The 7888-nt window shown below is 51.0% G+C and overlaps 1 pseudogene; it reads right to left on the reverse strand.

Moving 5' to 3' along the window:
• Positions 1–551: 551 nt before the first annotated feature.
• Positions 552–753, reverse strand: LOC142271627 (U2 spliceosomal RNA; annotated as a pseudogene).
• Between the last annotated feature and the right edge of the window lie 7135 nt (positions 754–7888).

A 7888-nucleotide genomic window follows, 5' to 3' on the forward strand; every position in this document is an offset into this window, starting at 1 on the left:
CCAATTGGGCTCAGAAGCTAAATGTCTATCATGACCTCTCTTTTTGAAAGTCCAAGAGCAAGCAAACTCTTCCTCCAGGAGAGGGAGCCAACAGATCACTAAAGACATCATCATTGCTCAAAGAAAACACCGAAAAACAATGCATGGTAGGAATAAACATGGAACCTTTAATTGGAGTGGAATCTGGTAGACAGCACCTGATGCCAAATCTGCATCTTCTAACACCTGCAGTCACTGCAGCAGCTGAATCTAATGTGTCCAAAAGGGATCTATTCTATTCAATTGCAAATGATCTAGATAAGACTGAGAACAAGATACTGCACGGGACATAGCAGAGTTGGTCAAGTTGAGTGGAGATGAGTTTGCTAATTGGCGCAGCTTTTGGATGAATAAAGCAAGTAAAAGGCGTGAAAGATAAAAAAAGGGTGAAAGTGTGAAAAGTGAATTGGCTAAATTAAGGTGCAAATAAAGTTGTTTGCTTTCTTTCAATTCACTAATTGGGTTCATTTTAATCAGGTGAATTGAGTTCTGCTTTTGGAAACTGGATTAAGAAGGGGTGCACCGGTCCTGGAGGTACTACAATACCAGGTCAATGCGTGGAGTGGACAGAGCAAGATTTTTTCCATCTCCTTGTTCTAAAAATCCATTTAATATATGGTCCCCAGATAGGGGACGTATCAGATATTAAACTAAGAACAGATTTTTTTTTTTTTTTTCTGTTTATCAGTAGGACTTCAAAATAACAAAGGTGATCGCCTCCCGTTGCCTGGGAACCGTCCAGGCCCAAGAGGGCTATGTGTCATCGGAAGGCGCACACACTCCCCCAAGACCGGCAGTCGTGCAATCCCAGCTACCTTCCAGTACCGACCAAAGTAGCGTCCTCCGAAACTACACTTGATCTTAGCCAAAAGGCCGAGAAGCTATAACCCGAATTGGTTACAGCCTTGAGTGGCACCCTGGCCTATACCGGACACATCTTAGGGAGAGGGAGACAAACCCACGCCTACAGAAGACATTTTGTCACCCAAGCCAACCCTTGAAAAGGCTGTTTTGCAGAGCAAAAACAAGAAGAATAGTGCTTTCTGCAGCCGCCGCCCACTGAATGTGAATAACTCCTCCTTTTGGGCACAAACACCTCCCCTCTCCCTTGCAGTCTTTCCAATTCATGATACAAAAAGACGGACGGACAGGACAGGACAGGACAGGCTGCCTGACTTTCCGTCACTGCAACCCTTTGCCATCCTTACCCGTAGAAAGCCCTTTCATCATCCCCAAACCCTAATCTTTTCCCTTCCCTTCCCAGCTGCGTCTCACTCCCTTTCATTAGGAAGTGAGCGCAGCCTTTTCTCCATTCTGCACATGCGCGACGTTAAACACAAATGCGCAGGCGCAGGCGTGCATTCCATTAGCCTCACTGCATTCCACTCCCATACAGGAAGTGGGCGCAGCTATTACTATGGTCGCACATAAAAGAACCAACGGCCACCACTGCACACAGCTGACTCCACCACAGGACACCCACTTCTACACCAACGCAGGTAAGACAGGATCGGCACCTCTATGCTCCCGTTACAATCAGGCTCAGTCACCATGTGACTCTCTCAACTCTTTAGTTGCAGGCTCCCCTTGCTTCACCTCCACTGGCTGTGCTGCCATTTCCTCTCCCACCTGGAAGGTATACTTTATTACACTATTTTCCTGTTTCTCTCTTCCCCCTTTTCTCATACCCTACCTTTATCTGCATTTGTAGGGTATCTATATGCTATTTACATCATAGTTTTATTCATTAATACGGAAGGGAAGAGTGCCCATGAGAGTCCACACCTTCACATCACAAGAAGGGGGTCTACAGGGTAGTGCAAGAATACGAGCAAGTCTTCAGCAAACATCCGCTAGACTTTTGGAGAATAAAAGGGGTCAAACACTACATCCCCACAAGTGCACACCCACCCATCAAAGAGAGATATAAGCCAATACTACCTGCACGTTACCAGTGTACCAAGGACATGTTGAGCAACATGAAGGAGGCTGGGGTTATCCCTGACAGTTGTAGCCTCTGGGAAGCTCCGTTGGTCCTGTTAAAGAAGAAGGACAGCACCACTCCCCTGTATTGAGGAATACTAAGTACTTCCACCAGCTCAGGGGTACAGCAATGGGGAGCCCTTGTGCCCCCAGTTACGCCAATCTGTACCTGGGCTGGTGGGAAGAAACAGTAGTTTTTGGGGGGGAGGATGAGGAATCTCATCAATGTATCGGACTGTGGGTCCGATACATTGATGACATCCTCATCCTTTGGACAGGGTCTATTTTTGATTTTGAAAAATTTGTCAAGGGCCTCAATAACAACTCCCTAGGCCTGAGATTTACCCATACCTGTGATCAGAATTCTATCACCTTTTTAGATCTGGTTATACAAAAGGATGAGGGGGGCAAGATCCACACATTTACCCATCGTAAACCCACAGCGACCAACTCGTGAGTGGCTTCCCTCTAGCCTATCCTTTACAGCCCATCTGAGTGTGTGGATTAAGGAAGGTGTTACACCGTGCCCTCTGCAGAAGGCCATGTAGGCCAGGATAGTGCTTTAAAAATTGCTGGACAACCAGGTTCAACACGTGAGCCACACAAGGCACGTGTGTCACATTGTCACGGCGAAGGGCCGCACCCATGTTTGCATCATTGTCACACCCGGCCTTCCCTGGCTGCTGGTTGAGTGGAGACAACCATTGATGAAACTTGATCTCCAGAGCTAACCGTCCACAACTTCTCAGCAGTGTGACTCACATTTCCCATGCGGCTGCTGCTGCTCGGTGGCTCGAGCGATGGGCCGGATCCCGGGGACTCGAGCGGCGCTCCTCGCCCGTGAGTGAAAAGGGGTGGTTTGGTTTTGGGGATATTGTCCGTGACGCCACCCACGGTTGTGGTGATTGTGTGGACACCACCGCTGCTCTGGACGGGGATCCCGGGAGCGGAGACAGGGAGCAGCTTTGTTGTTATTTCTCACCTCCGTGGGTAGGGGGTTGGTTGTCCCGGGGCCCGGTGATGGGGTAGGAGTGGATGGCAGGCGGGTTGCGGGGCCTGGTGAGGTGCAGGGTCGCAGGAGCAGCGCTGTGCTGCACAGCACGGAGGTACTCACTCAGCCCAATGATGATGACACAGTTCACGGTAAAACAAGCGGCTGGATGGACGGGTCCCTCGGACGGCTGCGGTGTTGTTGTTCCCTGCAGGTTAGTGATGACTGTCTCTCCCTGTTCTATGTTTATTCCGATGGGTTCCCACCGGTAACCCGCTCCTCGACCTGGATGTGGGCCGGAGGAGCCCCTTTTGCCCGCAGGCGCTGGCCCTGGGAAACGGTTGCCCTTGGCGGTGGCGGTATCTCCCCTTCATGGTTGGACGGTTGCCTTCTGTCGGGACTTGTCTGTTTGGAAACCCGGAGGTCCCCTTCACTAACGGATTCGGCAACTTCACGGCGACTCCTAGCCTTGCCGGGGTCCGAAAAGCCCCTGCCAATGGTGCTAGCTCCTCCTTGTGTACCGGTCCGGTACCACCGGGCCACCGCCCGTCCACGGTCCTTACGGCAAACTCCAATAGGCCACTCCTGCAGACGGTCACCACCGTCTGCCAACCTTGCTGTTCTGTCCGGGCCACACACCCGGACCAACTTCAGGCTCTTTAGCTGTCACTTTACTCTTTCCACTTTCACTGTCAAAACTGAACTCTTTCCTCTCCAAACTCTATCTCTCTACTTCACCTCCTTCCACTTCTTCCTCCAAACTAGACTGCCTGTCTTTCCCGCCTCCAGGACTGTGAACTCCTCGGTGGGCGGAGACCAACCGCCTGGCTCCACCCCCTGGTGTGGACATCAGCCCCTGGAGGAAGGCAACAAGGGTTTTGTGTCTCACCTTGATGTGCCTGCAGGGAGTGTTTGGTGTGTAGGTGTTGTGCTCTGTGGCCCCTGGCTTGTCCAGGGCGACACACTACAACACTTAAGTTATTGTGCTTTTTGTGCAGCTTGCAGGGTTACATGATACTTCATATACGATTTTTAGCTTTCTTGTTAGTAAATCACATTTTTTTTCCTCTCTTTCTTTCCTTAACTGAAGGCGGCATATCTCCAAGGCATTCTGATCTCTCAGCAAATCAAGAGGAGCTGCAGACCGGGAAGACCAACCCTCAGGAGCCTTCAGGAGGACTTCAGAGAACAAGCATGGCTGCCGACAGAGGAGCAACCTGTCCTCCAAGAAGCTCAGAAGAAGAGGCGATGCCCGGCAGCTTATCTGTTTTTGTCTTTTAAATGTGGTTTATACTTTTGCTGATGGTAATTTAATAAAATCTTTCTCCAATACGAGTTCTTCTTGCGTTGCCTCCAGTGAGTTCTGGCTTTGGTGATAAATATAGCACCCAACATAAATATAGCAGCAAAGCGGCAACTCAGTGGGAAAATAGCAGCAGGCAAATATAATGTGCAAAATCCGATGGCTAAATGATTATAAATAATGATGAAGTCAAAGCCTCAATATATATAAATATATATTTTGTAGCAGTGAGATATAACCAAGGCACAGACAGCACTGGGGTCATACACGTTACTGTGGGGCATATACATTACTGGGGGCATACAGCTCTGGAGGGCAAACACATTACTGGGGTGGGTGGGATACAGCTCTGGGAGCTCAGACAGCTTAGTGGGGGGCACATATAGCTATGGGGGGCCCATAGAGCTCAGGGAGGCATACACAGCTCTAGGGGGCACATACAGCTCATGAGGGGACATTCAGTTCTAAGTGGCCAATACAGCTCAGGAGGGGCACATACAGCTCAGGAGGGGCTAGTTACCACCTTTGAACTGACTCTAACTTCTGAACAGGGTCGGCATCAGCACCCGGCGCACCAGGCAGTGTCAGGTGCTCCTGCCCTGACACTGTACACTGACACTGCTGCACGGTGCTCCTGCCCTGACACTATACACTAGCACTGCTGCACGGTGCTCCTGCGCTGACACTGTACACTGACACTGCTGCACGGTGCTCCTGTCCTGACACTGTACACTGACGCCTGCTGCACGGTGCTCCTGCCCTGACACTGTACACTGACACTGCTGCACGGTGCTCCTGCCTTGACACTGTACATTTACACTGCTGCACGGTGCTCCTGCCCTGACACTGTACACTGACACTGCTGCACGGTGCTCCTGCACTGACACTGTACACTTACACTGCTGCATGGTGCTCTTGCCCTGAAACTGTACACTTACAGTGCTGCACGGTGCTCTTGCCCTGACACTACACTGACACTGCTGCACGGTGCTCCTGCACTGACACTGTACACTGACGCTGCTGCACGGTGCTCCTGCACTGACACTGTACACTGACGCTGCTGCACGGTGCTCCTGCACTGACACAGTTCACTGACACTGCTGCACGGTGCTCCTGTCCAGACACTGTACTGAACTGTAACCATAGGACAATGCCACCAGTCATAGTGACCCCATCACAACCTTAAAGCTCTGTGCGCACACTGCGGTTATTTGGCGCGGATTTGCCGCAGATTTTGCTGCAAAAAAAGTGCAGCTTTTGTTCATAACCTTTCTGCAGTCCTTCCCCAGCAAAATCTATGGGAAAATCAAAATGCTGTGCGCTCACTGCATTTTTTTTCCTATACGTTTTGCTGCAGAATTTCAACTCGCGGAAAAAACGCATGCGGGTGCCGGGTACGTTTTTGACTCTGGTGCGGAATTCTGCCAAAGGGTGCAGATTTTTCTTAAGAAAAGCAATTTTCCCAGTGTGTGTGGCGCCCCTGAGGCTTCCGTCGCCACAGGTCATTGCACCCCATCCAGCGGTGTGATGCCCCATTCTGAGAGAGGAAGAGAGTGAACTCCGGTCCCCTGGTAAATCCACACTACACCCATTGCTAGGAACACACTGCGACCAGGGATAGTGGCAGAAAACCCTCCCATGCTGCATGCTGAGAGGGGCCGTAAGACCCATCCCTGCTCCCATAGGGTGGTAGCTTAGCAACTGGGGAGGTGGGAGGAGCCACCAGAGAGCAGATAGAGAAAGGAAGGTCAAGTTAGTTTCAGTCTACCTCAGGGAGTGAGAGAGTGAGCATGTAGTTGGAGAAGAAGAACGAGAGAAAGGAGGGAGGAGGAGGCCTGCTGGAGGCAGGCAAGGAGGAGAAAAGAAAGACAAGAAAGAAGGAAAGAAAGCTCCAAGTCAGACAGGAGCAGAGAAACAGAAGGAGACGCTTCCTGGTGAAGATCCTGGGACCCAGAGGTCCAGGTGACACCACGTAGGAGACAGAAGGAGTCGCAGGGCCATGGGTAGTCCTAGAGGTACCATGAGCAGTCCTAGAGGTACCAAGGAGAGGGCCTAGAGGCGCCACGGGTAGTTGTAGGCTGCGGTGGCCTGTTCCACATTAACATCGGTGGAGTGATCAAGCTGCGACAGGGGACGGTCCCTAGAGACTGGAGGAGTGCAAAGACAATCTCCAAACAGTAAAAACCGAGGCCCAGGGAAGGTTGTAGACTCCCAGGGCCAGAACCCATAGCAGACTTCCAGAAAAGGGGTAATCAGCCGACAGGTGACCCCCCAGCCTGGAGGCTGTAGTGGAGGCCAAGCCAGGTCCATCCTAACAAAGGCAAGGCTAAGGAAGACAGCAGAAGAAAGAGACACTAAGAGAAGGGTACCGGCTTTCACTCTCAGAATCACCCAGAAACGGCGGAGGTCCCTGACAGTGGTCCCAGCAGTCCAAGGGTCCCTACAGCTGTGACAAGAACTGTGAGTAAAGAACTTGAACTGCACCCTTGAAGTGGTCTCTGTTATTTCATCTGCATAGACATTCACAAGCACCAACTGTGCCCCGGGCATTGCTCCACCTGTGGGGAGCAGTATCACCATTGCTGCCATAACACCATCCCGGAGGCCTCACACAGCAGCGCCGGCTTAATAGCCGCAGACCACAGGTGGCGTCACGAACACAACCATTAATAAGCAAGCCACATATTTTACTGACACCCACCAGGGCCACTGAGCCGGGCCCAGCCACCACTGACTACCACCGGACTAGTCCGGCCCGGCACCGGGTGTCCCATAGCCCTGGGGTGGGCGAGTCATGTGCACAGACCCTAAAGTAGATTTTTCACTTAATCTTCGTCCAAGAGTTCACTTCAGTGTAAAAAAAAAATACAAACCCTGCTGTCCCCTCCTTCCCCGTCCATGGGTCTACTGGCCAGTCTCTGCCGCTAGTGTCTGGTATTGACCATTTCACTGGTCACAATGACAGTGCAGCAGCCAATCAGTGAGCTCTGCCAGTGTAAACCGAACGCCCCACTCAGAGCTGCTGAGCTCACAGATTGGCTGCTGCACTGTCCTCGTGATATCAGTGAAATGGTCAATGCCAGACTCATCAGTTGTTTCTCTGTCTATACCTCGCATGTAAATTTACCCGTGTACTTTTATCCATGTGTTATTAGACATCATGTGGATGGTGGTCTGTATGGGGCATGGGGGGCACTACAGGAGGGCATGCGATGATTGTGCAGCGCAATAAGTGGGAACAAGATTAGACATTACACAGATCATCACTGTATATTCTGATGTCTGGTTTTCTCATCCGAGTTTTATCCGTGTTTCTCACAGATAGAGCCCCTACCTATGAGAGTCTATGGGGCTGATCACAGATAGAGCCTGTACCTATGAGAGTCTATGGGGCTGATCACAGATAGAGCCCATACCTATGAGAGTCTATGGGGCTGATCACAGATAGGGCCCCTACCTGTGAGAGTCTATGGGGCTGATCATAGATAAAGCCCGTAACTATGAGAGTCTATGGGGCTGATCACAGATAAAGCCCGTACCTATGAGAGTTTATGAGGTTGATCACAGAGCCC

The sequence above is a fragment of the Anomaloglossus baeobatrachus genome, unplaced genomic scaffold, assembly GCF_048569485.1.
Source record: "Anomaloglossus baeobatrachus isolate aAnoBae1 unplaced genomic scaffold, aAnoBae1.hap1 Scaffold_338, whole genome shotgun sequence".
Classification (NCBI taxonomy): Eukaryota; Metazoa; Chordata; class Amphibia; order Anura; family Aromobatidae; genus Anomaloglossus; species Anomaloglossus baeobatrachus.